At 42.1% G+C, this 16,212-nt stretch overlaps 1 long non-coding RNA gene across 1 annotated transcript; it reads left to right on the top strand.

The window, feature by feature from the left end:
* The first annotated feature begins 13,543 nt into the window (after positions 1 to 13,543).
* Positions 13,544 to 15,163, top strand: LOC122213451. Its single transcript, XR_006199520.1, has 3 exons — positions 13,544 to 13,621; positions 14,478 to 14,629; positions 14,845 to 15,163. It is a non-coding gene; the product is annotated as an uncharacterized LOC122213451 (long non-coding RNA).
* Positions 15,164 to 16,212: the final 1,049 nt, after the last annotated feature.

Raw genomic sequence — 16,212 nt, 5'->3', positions numbered from 1 at the left:
ACTAATAATTCTTTAACCAACCTCTTTGAGCTTAGGTTATTTCTTTATTTTTCCCTATGAACAACACTGATACAATTACTTCATGTATCCTTAGGTATTTCTTTTGGCTGGATCAAGGTTTAGATTCATGCTTCAAACTTTAGCGATGAACTGCCAAATTCATATCGATTTCCCTGTCATCCATGCACGCCCTTGCCATACATCTATTAGAACCATCAGTTCTACCATATTAAAGTGACTTTGTTCTCCTGACTCTGATTCCTTATAGGTCAATTTCTAATGTAACTCTAAAGGGACAAAATTATTTCCCAGTTCTTGAGGTGGTGCCTCACTTCACTCTTGTTCCTACACTTATGAGTGTATTTCAGAACTCAAACTATTCATGGATTAGCAGCTGCCTTTATATTGTTTTCTCAGTTGTTAGGATTTCGAGATAGAAGACGCACTAAAAAGGCACAATTATTTATATACCGTGGATAGACTACCTGCCTATATTTGGGTTGGGAAAACAAATTCAGCAGATAAAATTTTCCAACCTCATGTTTTCCTTCTGAGAAAGATGTGACTGCTTCTCCCGACCTCACAACCTCAGCAAAAGCTGTAATTAGAGCTGATTCAGTAAATACAACTTGTGCCTGGGTGGGTGGGGGCGGTGTTCTCCACAACAGCTCTGGTCTTGAACAGGGCAGGGAGGAGGGCTACTATAGGTTTTCTGGGGCTTTGGCTACGGGGAAAACAAACACAGTTAAAAAAAAAAATCTTAAGAAATATTCCAAAATAGGATTTCAAGAGCAGTAATCCCCTCTGTCTATATTTGGCTATGAAGTCCCTTCCCATGAAATATAATTCCTAGCTGGCTGTCACTCGTCATTTTCCCTGTGTTCAATATTCACCAACATAAAGGTCCTATTTTGCCAACTCCCAGCACTTAATTTTCATTCTCATTCATTTTACCATTTCTCTTCAAGTGAAAATAACACTCAATTGTCAAGGGGATTGAATGAATTGTAAATAACAAATGTTATCTTACTCCCTGGAACTTATCTCATGCTATGTTATGGATTTACCAGGTCTTACAAAATAGCTGATATATGAGCCTTAAAGGGGAAAAGTCTCCATACTAGTAGATGAAAAAATTCCTAAATTCCAGAAGGGTGAATGAACAGATGGATACTTTTGGGACATGTGTGTGTGTCATTTTTGTTTTACATTTCCTTGGCTCTGCAAGAGAACGCATTTTCTACAAAGTATGGTAGCTGGAGTGAAGGATAATATTAAATTAAACCTGGAAACAAGAAACGAGAAGTAAATAGTTTAACAAAAATGCAGTTCCATATGTTAATTTTGAAAAGTTTCATTACTAAAACAGAGTTAAAACAACGTGGCCACGAACTGAGACACAAAAGGTAAATAGTGACTGATGTCATGGAGAACATTTTTCTTACTTGGAAGTGTAGATACCATTCTAACGCATTCATATATGTATTTCTAAGTTTTATTCATTGAGGAAATTCAATATTTTAATAAATTTCCATCAGAGTAATTACTGATTGGTGATGTCTTTCCTTGAGTGGTGATTTCTTACACAGAAAGTAAAGCTCTGGGTGGTTCCAGCAACATGGAGCACTGAACTATTACGCTTCTTGCCACAACATATAAATTCTGGATATTTTATAATAACACAGCAGCTTATAAAATGTATCTGAGAGGAAAAGTAAACACAAGGAATCTCTAGTTGTCAGAAATGAAGAGTGAACTCTTGGCCAGTGCACAGCTAAATTAGCAGCAACCCAAAATGATAGTGGGGTCATTCAGATTTAGATAAGTGTCCTACAACTGATGGGCTGAAGTACTAACTCACCCTTTGACAGAGAACATGGACTTTGACTCCCTAAGGCATAGTGCTTGAACTGACACTGGCATTGAACCCTAGAAGGATACTCACTCCATGAAAAACCCTTCATAGGAAAACCACCAGGAGCAATGTGGCAAGCTGGGGCACAGTGAAAAGTAGAAAACGAAGCAAGACTCCAGCCTATCACATGCACAGAGTGACAATCAGATTTTTAGCACCAGCTAGTGCAGAATTTGAACTCAGTAAATAACATGAAATCTGGTCTCAGGTGAAATCCTTGGCTTCCTTGAAAATAACAAAAACAAAAACAAAACAACAACAACAACAACAAAAAAAACCACTAGGGATTCAGAGCTGGTGACTTAACGATAAAAAAGAGATTCCCTTTACTTTTTCTCCCTCACACATGTTTTACGTACCGTTCTGTTGTTATAGTTCATCCGACACTTGAGTACGTTTGCAGTTTGTAGTGGAGCTGAGTCCCAGATAGTTTGGTTCTCTGTGTTGCTAGAATCAGATCATGGGTTACTTTCTTTGAGAAACCACCATTCAGGAAAAAAATGCCAGTCTGAAAAATTTCAAGATGAACTTGCAGGAAAAATGCTGCAAATGATATTAGCAATTAATTATTCACCATAAGAGACAGTTGATACAATCAATAGGAAGATGATGCCCCTCCCAAGAACTAGAATAGAACAATCTGGAACCAGGAAATGAGACTATCTAAAATTATTATTCTATTTAAAAGGAATAGAAAATGTGCTGAAAGGTATGATATTGTGCATGAAGAACAATCCAATTAATCAAAATGACTAAATCAAGGCTTTCTGCGAAGAGAAAAAATTACAATTAAAAATTCAAAGGATAGGCTAAAAGTTACATTAAACAGACTACAAGAAAAAAAAAATCAATAAACAAAAACATAAAATCTGGGAAATTACCTGGAATGCAGAATGCAGTGCTGTAAAAATTGAAATGTGAAGGAGAAGATAAGCAATATGCACAATAGAGTTAGGCAGAGTCTAAAATATGGCGCCAGGGTGGCTCAGTTGGTTAAGCATCAGACTTGGCTCAGGTCATGATCTCATGGTTTGTGGGATGGTTTGACTTTGTGCTGACAGCTCAGAGCCTAGAGCCTGCTTCAGATTCTGTATCCCCCTCTCTCTCTGCCCCTTTCACCCTGTGCTTTGTCTCTCTCTCTCTCAAAAATTAATATTAAAAATAATTTTTAAAAATAATAAAATAAAATAAAATATGACAGGGGTGCCTGGGTGGCTCAGTTAAACATCTGACTTAGGCTTAGGTTATGATCTCATGGTTTGTGGGTTCAACCCACACATCGGGCTCTGTGTTGACAGCTCTGAGCCTGCAGCCTGCTTCAGATTCTGTGTCTCCCTCTCTCTCTGCCCTTCCCCCACTCATGCTCTGTTTATCTCTCTCTCATAAATAAAAAAATTAAAAAAAAATTTTTAATATGGCAAATTAAATTTTCAGAAAGAAAAGAGTGAAAAGAGAAGCAACATTCAAAAAGATAATGGCACAGAATTTTCTGGAATTGCTTTAAAGCATCAATTCTCAGATGTAGGAATCTCAGTGAATCCTAGGCAAGATAGATTAAAAATAAAATCCTCACCTAGACACATTGTAGTGGAGCTACAGAACACCAAAGACAAGAAGAAGGTCCTCATAGCAGCTGCGGTGGGGGGAGATATTTGAAATAAAAGAACGATAATTAGGCTGATAATGAACTTCTATCACCAAATGGAGACCTGATGACAATGGGATAATATCTTCAAAATGCTCACTAACTGTATATTGAAAACAGTCGTCAGTGTAGGATTCTATAAGTTAGCTAAACTTCCTTTCGAAAGAGAAGGCAAAATAAAGACGTTTTCATACAAACAATGAGTGGGAGTTCATTCTTTAAATGTGCTTGATAAAAGAACTACTTGCTGTAATCAACTTAGAAGAAAATAAACCCTGACATGAACAGGAGGGAAAAAGCAGTAGTGAGCAAATGATTGTTAAAATGGACAATAAGTCTACAGAGTTGAAGACTGTTAAAAATAGTTTTTAAAAAAGATTTCAAGAGAAATTTAAAAGTAAGTTGAGACGAAAGTGCTAGAAAAGCAAACACCACAGACAACAGAGGACAGACACTCTGTAGAATAACTGTATTTTGAGTTTCTTGTAATACAAAAATGTTTGGTTTGCTTCATTAAATGCACTTATCAAAATTTAAAGGTAAGCATGTAAAACTAGAAATAGCAGATGTGTTCTTTATCCCAATAAATGAGAGTAAAGGAAGTGGACAAGAGAAATAAAAGCAAGGTAATAAAGCACAAATTAGTCCATATATAAATATTCACAGTAAATATAATATAATATATAACATAATATAATATATAGTATAATCTTACCAATTAATGCAGCCTCTCACACTGAATTTTATTTTAACCGTTTAAATATCTGCCATGGCAGTTATTAATGCTGTTCACTAATTATTTCTTATTCTCATTCTGGACTCTTGGGTTGAATTTCACTCACCTGCTCCTCAGGAGTGAGATGTGGCTCTGTAACTTGTCACGACAAATTTTGAAGAAGCTGAAGTGATGTGTGACACAGAGGGGTGGAAATGTTAACATTCAGTGAATGATATATCAAGTTTTTCTTCTCTTCTGCTATGCCCACTAGCGATACTACAGAGAGTGGCTGCTGTGGACCCCAGGTAAGGACCAGGTGGAGCAAAGCCTTCTGTAAATCCTGGAGGGACCCGTAGCTCAAGAGGGAAATAAAATCTTTGCTGTTTTAAGCTCTAGAAATGTTAGAATTGTTTGTTATGAAGCATAGCATAGCCCATGCTTGCTGATACACACAAGAGGAATATGCACAACATAAAGAAATAGACCTTGAAAGCAGAGGGATGAGAAAAGAGATACAGAAAAGCATTGACAAAAAGAAAACCAGAATATTAAAATTAATTTTAAGCAAAATAGTCTGCAAGACAACAAAGAATTAGTAAGGAAAAAATAGAAAATATATTCCTGTATAAGAATAAAAGGAAGAGTCTGCCAGGAAGATCACAATCCTGAATCTTTAAACATCTAACACTAGAGTCCCCAAATATGTGAAGTCAAAGTGGATGACAGAATTATGAGGAGAGATGGACAAGTCACAATAATAAGCCAAGTCCTGAACCCCCATTTCCCTTTGCTAGGTGGAAATGGTGGATGGTTGGTTGTCAGTCTCACACATGACTGGGCAATGACACATGGACAGAAATGCCTAGAAGGGCTTCTGGAAAAGGATTTCTTTTTTCTCTGATAAAAAGCAAGGGACAACTTTGAAGGTATCTTTTTGTCTTTGAATGGGATTTTGTGAGAAAGTGATGGTTGAAGTTGCAATGGCCATTTTCCTTCAGATTCCTTATTATATGGCATTTTATAAAACCCCACTTTTTTATGCTAGCATTATTTGCAGCCTAAAGCATCCTCACAAAGCATTAGGTATCAATGATCATGACCAAGTTATGGCAAATATAACAGCATGGTGTTATTGAAGGAACAAATTGACCAGTGGAAGATAACATAAAGATATATGAACTTGATATATGACAGAAGTGGCATTACAAGTAAGTAGAAATAGAATGTGCTATTAAATAAATCATCTTGAGATAACTCCCATTTGGAAAAACATTAAGTTAGCATCTTACCTCAGAAATATTAGCATCTGGGGCACCTGGGTGGCTCAGTGTGTTAAGTGTCCAACTTTGGCTCAGGTCATGATCTCGTGGTTTGTGGGTTCGAGACCCAGCATTGGGCTCTGTGCTGACAGCTTAGAGCCTGGATCCTGATTCAGATTCTGTGTCTCTGTGTCTCTCTGCCTGTCTCTTGCTCACACTCTGTCTCTCTCTTTCTCTCAAAAATAAATAAACATTAAAAAGATTAACAAAATAAAAAGAAATATCAGCATCCTACCTAATAAAAATGTTCCCTATTTCTGTAATAGAGAAAATTATATTCCAAGAGGATTAAAGACATACATATGGAGACTACTACTTTAAAATATTTAGAATAACATATTGGAGAGATGTTAAATTTTATGTGTATTTTTATACACATAACATTATACCACAATTTTAAAAAAGATACATGCTTACGGGCACCTGGGTGGCTCAGTGGGTTAAGTGTCTGACGTCAGCTCAGGTCATGATCTCATGGTTCATGGGTTCGGGCCCCACATTGGGCTCTGTGCTGAGAGTTCAAAGCCTGAAGCCTGCTTCAGATTCTGTGTCTCCCTCTCTCTCTGCCCCTCCCTTGCTTATGCTCTCTCTTTCAAAAATAAATAAACATTAAAAAATTTTTTAAAAAAGATACATGCTTATGGACAAAGACTTAATTATCAATGCAAAATTACAAAATTATGTGAAAGAAATATATTGGAGAGCATTTTTATAAGGTTGGATTAAAGAAGGATTCCCTAAACAAGACATAGAAAGAACAAAACAAAAGATGTAAAAAGCAAAGAATGATAAATTTCACATTAAAATTAAAATCTTCTGTGTAAGGAAAGACCATCCAAAGTGAGAAAGTGAACCACAGACCCGGAGAAGATACTTGCTACACTTTAACTGAAAATTAATCCATACCAGGATGTATAAAGGACATCCTCATAGCAATATAAGAAAGACAAACAATCTAAGATATTTAAACGGCAAAGGATATAAATAAATGCTTGGTAAAAGAGAAAACCCTAATGTCCTATAAACATAAGGAAAGACACCTGATCCCATCAGCGACAAAAATTAAGATTAGATCAGCAATGACACATCTCTTCACACTCATCAGTATGGCCAAAAAAATAATGTCTCATAATAAGTGTGGGAGAGGATATGGGATTTGGGGGCTCTGAGATACTGAGTGTGGGGTATAAACAGCCCTGATTGGATATTGTCAAGCTGCTCCCAACCTGTAAATGTTCAAATTCCACAACCCATAGCTTTGAGAAATGTATCCACATGCACAAGGACCCATATACCAAGATCTTCGCTGCACATTGTTTACAATAACAAGAAATCAGAAAGAAACAGAAAGACTCATGCATGAGGCATGAATAAATTATCCTATATGCATATAGGGACTTACTAAACAGCAGTTAAAATGAATATCCTAGATGTACTGCATCAACATAGATCTATTCTGAAAGTGTTGAGGGAATAAAAAAAAACAAGTTGAAAATTTGGGTATTATGCTGAGTGAAATAAGCCAGACAGAGAAAGACAAATACCATATGATTTCACTTACATGTGGAATCTAAAAAAAAAAAACCCAAACGAATGAACAAACAAACAAACAACAACAACAAAGAGAGAAAGACTCATAAATATAGAGAACAAACTGGTCGTTGCCAAAGCAGAGGGGGTGGGGGGATGAGCGAAATTGGGGAAGGAAGAGAGCAAAATAGGTGAAACTTCCAGTTATAAAATGAATGTCACAGGGATGGAAGGCACACATGGGGGACATAGTCAATAATATTGTAATACAATTATCGTGGTGAGCGTTTCATGATGCATATAATTGTTGAATAACTATGCTGTACACCTGAAACTAACTTAACACTATATGTCAACTATACTTCAATTAGAAATTAAAAAAAAGGAAAAATGCATATATTTACTTAAGTATCAAAACCTAAAACATAAAACCATTGATGGGGAAGTTATAAAACCGTCAAGATTGTGGTTAATTCTGGAGTAAAAGGGAAAGGAATACATGGGGTATTTCACATATATATGTAATATTTCTTTATTTTTCTTTTACTTTTTTAAGGATTTATTTTAAGTTGATTTATTTCAGCAATCTCTACACCCAACATGGGGCTTGAACTTACAATCCCGAGATCAAGAGCCACGTGCTTTACTGACTGAGCCAGCCAAGCGCTCCTATAATATTTCTTCTTAAAACAAAGAAAATAGAGCTGAAAGAAATATGTCAAAATGCCAACATTTATTAAATCGAAGATTAGATATGTTTGGATGTCTGTATATTATGTTTGAAATGTAATCAATTATTTTGCATGTTTGAAACATAATAAATATTTGAAAGAAAACATGAATAACACATTATAAAATAAACAACGTTGAATAAAATGAGTTAGGAATAAAAGTGGAAAATAATGTAAATATCATGGGTGGAGGGAAGACATGAATTCTGTTTTAGAACAGGACCACATGAAAGGAAGACATGTCAGGTCTTGACCTCGAATCCCACAGCTGTGTTCCCATGGCTTTCTGGAAAGCTCCTTGCCACGTCATCAAAGACTCAGGTGACTGAGCTCAGGAGCTCCAAACAGGCCCGGGAGCTGGTGGAAACAGTGGAGGGGCAGACGCCAGGAGAGGCAGGACAGCGGGGCCGTGGAAAGCCGACCCCCTCAGTACCCCAGGCCACCTCCTACAGCATCCACCTAGGGTCCTGCGCTGAGGTTAAAGGCCTCAAGGAGAGAGCAAGCTCTGGTCTCTGTGTGCTTCTGTCATCAACATGGCCCACCATTCTCTCCTGGCTGAGGCCACCTGCATGGGCCCCTGACCTGTGCAGTCACACATCGCACCCCCATGTTTGGTTTGATGCTCCACTGGTGCTGTCTTGACAAAGGACCCTGCATTTGCATGTTGCACTGGGTCCCTCATGCCAGTGGCACGGAGAGACTGGCCACGCCCTCTTGGCAAAGGGGTTTGTTCCTCTGTCCTCACCTGCTCATCCCTGCTCTCAACACTTAAATGGAATCTGCCATTTACATCCATTGCCACCCCCCTGCAGGCATCTGCATGGTTTCTGCTACTTTAGAGCTTTGATCTTGGGGATCCATCTGTGCCCCCGGAGGACAGCTGCCCTGTAGCCACAGAGCTCTGGGGAACTTGAGGTGTTCAGGGGCGGAAGGCCACATTCACCTCAAAACTGACATGTTGGTACCATTTATATTTATATTTATATTTTTATTTCATCCTATTTATATTCATTGAAACCAACAGCAACCACGTAAAGTAAATGTGCAATACAAAATGCAGTTATGGTATTGCAGCAATGACTATTTAGGTTGTATTTAGGTAAACACAATATGATGGTATTTACACAGGATTAACATACACTCCTAGGCAGAAAGTCTTTTACAGTCTTTATCCATATCAAAGGCACCTGCCCAATGCAGGCTTTCATAGACGATTATCTGGTTCTTAGCATTTATACTTAAAAAAATTTTTTTAATATCAATATTATTTCTAGAACTGAGACAGAGGTGGCTAATTCATATATTTGCTTTTGGAAGCTGAAACAGTTCTGGAAAAAGAAGTTCAGTCGTTCCACCTGGGACCTTTAGGGCTGGTCCTCTAAAATCCCTAGGTCTCATCCCATGTCATTATCCTCCACAGACTTCTCAGGGAATTCCAAGGTCAGAGTCTCAAAGAAAGGACCGCCCTGGGCACTGTGAGTGGTGGCACCAGCCCTTGGAAAGAAGACTTGCCCAGTGCAGGGCTAAGGATGGGCCAAGGGCTTTGGCTTCCCCCGTCCCCAGTGGCTCTGTGGTATCCAGGAGCAGAAAAACGGTAATTCTACCATGTCACTGATTAGGTTTGAGGCTTATATTATATTGGGATGAACAGGGGAATTCCCCTGTTAAAAAACCTATTCATTCCTAGATATACATAACATCCTGTGGCGCAAGCATGCCTGGAACAGAAGGGACAAATATGCAGGAAGTTTGTATGTCCATTTTATACATGCTACAATCTGTGGTTATGAGAGGATCAAAGGTATTCAGGGCAATGACATTGTCATTCGTGGCATTCCACTTGGCTCTTGGGGAATATAAACCGGTTGTCTCCAGTGGAAGAATCTCAAGCTCCCACTGAGAAAATATTAGGAGAAAATAGACATAACAGGGGCATATTTGATTTTTGAATGTCACGTGAAGACCACAAAAAGTCTGTGATTTGAAAGACCCACATTCCTGTCTGGTCTACTTCAGATGAACAGTCACATTATCACGACAGGCTGGGGCTCAGAGAGTCCGAAACAATGCGGTTGTCATCTCAGGGCCGCCAGGCCTCCTGCCTCCGTGCGAGTCGGCTGACATCTTCGAGCCTCACTTTCCTCATCTGTAATGTGTGGGTGATATTGAGGGCTCTTCATAAGGTTTTGGGGTTTCAATGAGCTCAGGCATGAGAAAAGCGTGGCATTGTATCCAGCACCGGGAAAGCCCTTGGTGGACGATAAGGATGGTGATTAGCATGGGCTGCCAGCGGTCAGGTGGGGCCTCTGTTGTCTGGACCCTGTCTCCTGTCCCTAAATTTAGTGCAGAGGGGGGACCTGTGTGATGGCCATAGAACTAGGAGCCAAGAGGAAAAGGAGGTATGTCCCTATTGTTCTAAGGCTGAGACTCGGGTACATGGGGAAAACTAGCATGGGATAAAGGGGGCATAGAAGGTCTGAGAAAGGTCTCAAGAACTAAAAGCATTAGGATCTCCTGCTTGGGTTGAACACTAAATAGTTCCCTGATGTGACCGAAGCCTCAAGGGCCACGCCAAGTTACTAATGTGGAAAGCAGTGCACCAGAACCAGTCAGCCCTCCAGCATGCACTGGCCGGGCCCTTCAGGCAGTGCTCCGCACCTGTAAGCCCAGGTCTCCTCACCTGGGATATCAGTCGAGCCTCCCCTGCTGACTTGCCGGAGTGTTAAATGTTCAGTTCTCAGGGGTGACTGCCAGTATTCTTTTAATGTGTCTCCAGAGAGGAGCTGCTCTTGGAGGACAGAGTAGCTCCAGCAGTCACACCTTAGGCGTGTCTTTCAGATCAAGGGTTTAGCATTCGTGAACGTTCGAGGCCCCGTTCTGTTGGTCTTTCCTGGCGCCCTCCTCCCGTGTTGTCCTCAGGGATGCGGGATCCCTCGTGAGGACTTCTCAGCCAGCCGGCCCCATGCCGTGGGGTGACCTGAAATCTCAGGCATCTGAAGAGTCTGATGTGAGCATGAGTCACCTCACTCGAAATGCTACAGTCTATGATGACAGGGCTACTTGTTTGTCCGATGGGCCTTAACTATCAGGATCACATCTCCTTGAAAATTCCTAGTCACGCATTAGTCAGCCCACCCCCAAATCTGAGGGGAGAGCCCACCTCCAGATTCTGCGTGTAACTCATAGACTGTCCCGAGGAAGCAGCGCTGGGCAGGGGTCAACTGAATCTACCACGGAATGGATGCATCTCCATGAAACAGTCCCCTCTGCCCTGTGAATCCCCCACCTCTGCCAGGTCTATCACGAGCATCTAAAGCTTCTGTGTCTTCCTTCTGGGAAAAACTCATGCCAGAGACTCCTTTTTTTTTTTTTTAATTTTTTTTTTTTTTAACATTTATTTATTTTTGAGACAGACAGAGAGAGAGAGCATGAACAGGGGAGGGTCAGAGGAAGAGGGAGACTTATAATCTGAAACAGGCTCCAGGCTCTGAGCTGTCAGCACAGAGCCCGACGCAGGGCTTGAACCCACAGACCGCGAGATCATGACCTGAGCCGAAGTTGGACGCTTAACCGACTGAGCCACCCAGGCGCCCCCAGAGACTCCTTTTAATAGGTTTCCTTATTCAGACCGGTTTTAGGTTTTCAGAAAAATTGTGTGGAAAGTACAGAGTTCCTTTACATGCCTGCTTCCACTCCAAGTTTCTTTTATTATTAAATGTTGCATTAGTGGGGTACATTCGTTACAACTGATGAACCACTACCGACATACTACACTAGGGTTCGCTCTCCATGTTGCACGACCCATGGCTCTTGGCGAGTGCATACGCCCGGGTGTCCACCATTACAGCATCATCCACCCAGCTTCAGCCCTAAAAACCTCCCAGGCCCCGTCTATTCGTCCCTCTCCCCAGCCCCTAACAACCACTGATCTTTTTACTGTCTTTATGGTTTCGCCTTTTCCAGTATGTCATATATGTGAAAATCATATAGAACGTAGCCTTTAGATATCAGCTTCTTTCAGTTAGTAGTAGGCACTCAAGGTGCTTCTGTGCCTTTTGGTGGCTTGATAGCTCATGTCTTTGACTGCCGAATAGGACTCCACTGTGCAGATGTACCACGGTTTAGTCATTCACCCATCCAAGGACATCTTGGTTGCTACCAGTTTTTGATAATTATGAATAAAGCTACTATAAACACGTGTACTCAGGTATTTGTATGGACTTCGGTTTTGTGTGAACTGCTTTTCCATTACAAAGACCTTCAGATTGACCCCAGGTCTTCCTCCTCCTTGTTCTTAGAGTCCACACATGCTAGGGTTTTCATTTTAAGGTCTTTCTTACCAGGTGAGCTGGTGAAGTGGGGAGTGTGGGATTTCGTCCTTTACAAGTTCATGGAAGCTTTCTGAACTCTGGCCTACTTGCCTACTGGAAAAGCGGTAACATAGAGGCCTGGAAATATGTGTAAAGATGATGGTTACATAATAAGAAGTGGCCAATAAATATCTTCTCTATGTCCTCGCACCCTTTCCTCCCTTTCCCCATCTCTCCCTCCATCATTTCCTGCTAAGAAACTCAGAAAAGTAGATTTCCAGATGATCTTCTGCTTGAATTTTCACACATTTTAATTCAGTATCTGAGGATTTCCAATACCACCCTGATTTCCATCCTTGAGCCATCACACGTTATAAATCCTGAATGTACGCTGACATTTCTCTTTGGGGTCTGCACTTACGATGAAAAGAGAAATTGGGTTAATTCCAAGGTGAGTCTTCATTGGCTGGAAGCAGGATTGCCTGCTGAGTTGCGGGAGGGCCCAGTGGTGGCCCGCATGGGAGATGGGGGACAGGCTGAGGAAGGGCTCGCTTGCTGTCAAGGTTGAGGACTCATTAGTGCCTCACAGATTTGTGCCCAGTTTATGCCCCAAGTGGGTGGCTCGTGACATGGCTTTAGATGTCACAGGCCAGTGAACACACTAGCAGTGTGGTCTAGCCTCTCTGATTCATAGATTTTGGAAGCTGAGTCAACACAGTACTGCCATAAAAGACCAAAAAAAATTGTCTGTTTTCCTCCCGGGTGTTTCACCAAATAAAAGGAAAACCACTTAGAATGGGGTTATCTGAGCTAAAGAATTGAGAGGGATTTCAACATGACCTTCTGTGACCATCTGTGACAGCTGCTTCAAGCCCTCCCTCGGCTCCCTGTGCTGTCCCAAGAAGGTCCTCCTGGTCTGACCCTGGATACCTCGGTCCTGATTGCTTTTCCTTGTTTTGCACCCTGGATTTCAGACATTCCGAACATTGAAAGTTTTCAAAAGGCCGGTATCCTTCCCCCACGTCCCTTCCTTTGGAACACGTGCACAATAGTTTGCGTTCTGATCTCCACCTTTCTTCACTACTCTGAGAACAGCCTCCTTAATCCCTCAATGGATTGGATGCCCTGCCATGGGTGTGCCCTGCTGTGTCATCATTTACTTCCCTTATAACAGCACCCCTCTCTCTGTGTTGTACTCACCTGCTCTTGTTTTTCCCTCCCTCTGCTGGCATGTAAGTTCCATGAGAGCGGAAGTCAGCCTCACGCCATCACACCCATAGGGTGGGGCTTTGTGCCTGACACTGAGTGCAGTCTCAATGAATGGATGGATGGATGGATGGACTTAAAACAAGACACAAGAAGCTTGAGGTGCACATTAAAAGCTGGGGAACCATGTGAAGAGAGAAGGTGCGTAGCATCACTGCTACTCACACCGCACTGCAAGGACAAGCAGGTACGTACAACAAAAGAATTGTCTTCCCCAGATAAGCCATCTCTAGGCCTGGTTACTCACTGCTGATTACCTACCCAGTATCCAAAAGTCTCTTCTTCTTTACTAATAGTATCCCAATTTTGTCCAAGGAGACAATGCTCTAAATTTTTAAAATGCAAGTCACAATTATCATATCCTCTTGCGATTGGGGGTGGTCATCACAGATCTTACCAGTGAGAAGCAGAGGGTTCTGGGTTTGCAGGGAACTTCTGGCTCTCCTGATAGAAGTGGTGCCTTCCCTTCTTGTTGCTTCCGTTTCCCTCCTTTTGCCCGGAATACAGAGGGAAGGTGAGGGTACAACTACCATCAGGACGAGGTTACATTCTATGCAAGGCAGATCAGAAAGATAGAAGGAGGCTTGGACTTTAACAATTTGGTGGAGCCTGCCTTAGATGTCTCAGTGATGTCCGGTGAAGCCACAATAGGCCGCTCTGTGCTCCATGGAGAGTCCACTTTCTAAATGACACAGCCTTCATCTCTAGGCTCCTGCAATGAATGCATTTGAGTGCTGGGGGGGTCAGAGGAGAAGCCCCAGATTTAAGCTCCTGTTTTGTATGGCCATTATGTACAGGGAAAAGGAAACTAGTGGGACCCACACACTTTGTCATTCCACACTCAAATTAGAGGTGGCTCAGGACCATTAGTCCTGCCACCCTGGGGACATCAGGATAACATACATGCTCACAAGTTGTAGGCAATCAGATCCACAAGTATAAACTTGTTCCCCACTCATCGTTCCTGAGGTTGTCTCCCTTTCCAGTATCCCTTCCTCTTTTTACTCGCTTACCATACAAGCTTTCATTTCTGGCCTGTGCAGGATGTGATACGGCCATTTAAACTTCACTATTTCTCTGCTGGCCTTCTGCCAAAGGAGCCATCGATGCCTGGATCTGAGAAGCTCACATATTATCCAAACACCTTACATGTGTCCCAGCCTAGATCGATGCTAAGAGTGTCGTCCTAGAATCTGTAAGTCTCTGGGATTCACCAACTTCTCTTTGAGCCCTTGGGACACTAACTACTTCATTTTAGTGATGTGTGTGTGTGCATGTGTGTGTGTACATGTGTACACACACACGCATAGGGGGTTACCTGGGAAACTTATTGAAAATGCTTGTTCTTATTTCCCACTCCAAGAAATTGTGATTCAGTTGGTGGAGCCCAGGAATGTGACTTGTTTACAGGCACCCACGTGTTCCAGCTGCAGGTGGCCCCTGCATCAGACTTGGAAAAACCACACTGCCATGGGCCAGAGGCGGTGCTGCCTGAATGAGCTGATCCCCATCTGAGAACAAGGTTCTGGGGAAGAGAAAACTAGAAGGGGATCCGGGGGCGCCAAGTGAAAAGGGATACGGGAAAAGCAAACTGACATGAAATGATACCAGAACAGGAGGATGAAACTGGCAAAAGACAAAGTCTCCATCTTCACAGAGGTCTGGTCCTGTCAGCGCTGTCCTCGTACCTTACAGTGACAGAATGTTAGCACCAAATTGTCTGTTTAGCTTAACGACTGCATACTTATTATAATAGGTTGTTAAACCAATAAAACTCAAGAGGCATAAGCAATTTAATTACACTACTCATTCTGTTTAAAGCATTTAAATTAGGCTGTGTTGACATGGTCCAACTTCGTACTCAGAATCCGATCATTTGAATTCAGAAGAGTCTATGTGTGAGTGTGTGCAAGGGAGATGGGGTATGGTACGTCTTGATTCATGAAATATCTGTGTGGTCGAGAGAATTCTTATTTTGGAGAAAAACGAGACAGATTTAGAAGGAACACTTCACTACCTCGGGGCCACAGTCTCTTTTTTCTCGAGTCAAACGAGCGAGCGTGTAGAGCTGAGTCTGAGCCTTGAGAAAACAAGGTTCACAATAGGGCTTTTGGACCCAGGAACACAACCCGAGCTGGAGCTGGAGCTGGAGGGGCCGGAGCCACTCACATATAACCCCACCGAAGCCGAGCTAATGAGGATTAATTGGGCCTTCCTGTGCACCAGGCTGAGGGTAATTGGGTCCCTGGACACGCTGACCTTTTCATTTACTCACCATTTAACACGAGCTCTTGGCTACCGTGTTTGGAGCTTAAACAGTGGTACATTTAAAGCAGCAGCCACATTCTTCTGCACGTTCATCCATCCCACCTTGCTTCATTTCTTTCTTCCTTCCTTCCGTCTGCCCTTCTTTTGGCCTTTGGAGGAAGGCGGAGGGGCCTCCGAGTGGAGCTGTTCTGCCAAGGGAAGACAAGCATTACTTGTTGTCTGGCCTTCTCTCTAGGGGTGAGGAGGGGTATCACTTAATGAGGCCCCAGCCTCAGCAACGGAGCTGAGGACTTGAATAGCGTGACTCTGCTCCCGGTCGGTGGCTCCAGCTGCCCCTCCAAACCCTCTCAGCACGGGCTGGCCAGATCCCCTACCTCCCCACCCCGCAGGCTGGCTGATGGGCCGTGAAGCGGGCACTTGTGCAACGGGGGCAGTGACCCTGCCTCTGCACCTCTGTGGCTTTCTCTTTTGCCACTAGCTGCCTGCTGGGCTAACTCAATCTGTTCCTTC

This window comes from Panthera leo, chromosome A2 (assembly GCF_018350215.1).
Source record: "Panthera leo isolate Ple1 chromosome A2, P.leo_Ple1_pat1.1, whole genome shotgun sequence".
NCBI lineage: Eukaryota > Metazoa > Chordata > Mammalia > Carnivora > Felidae > Panthera > Panthera leo.
This window is presented reverse-complemented; position numbering and strand designations above follow the sequence as displayed.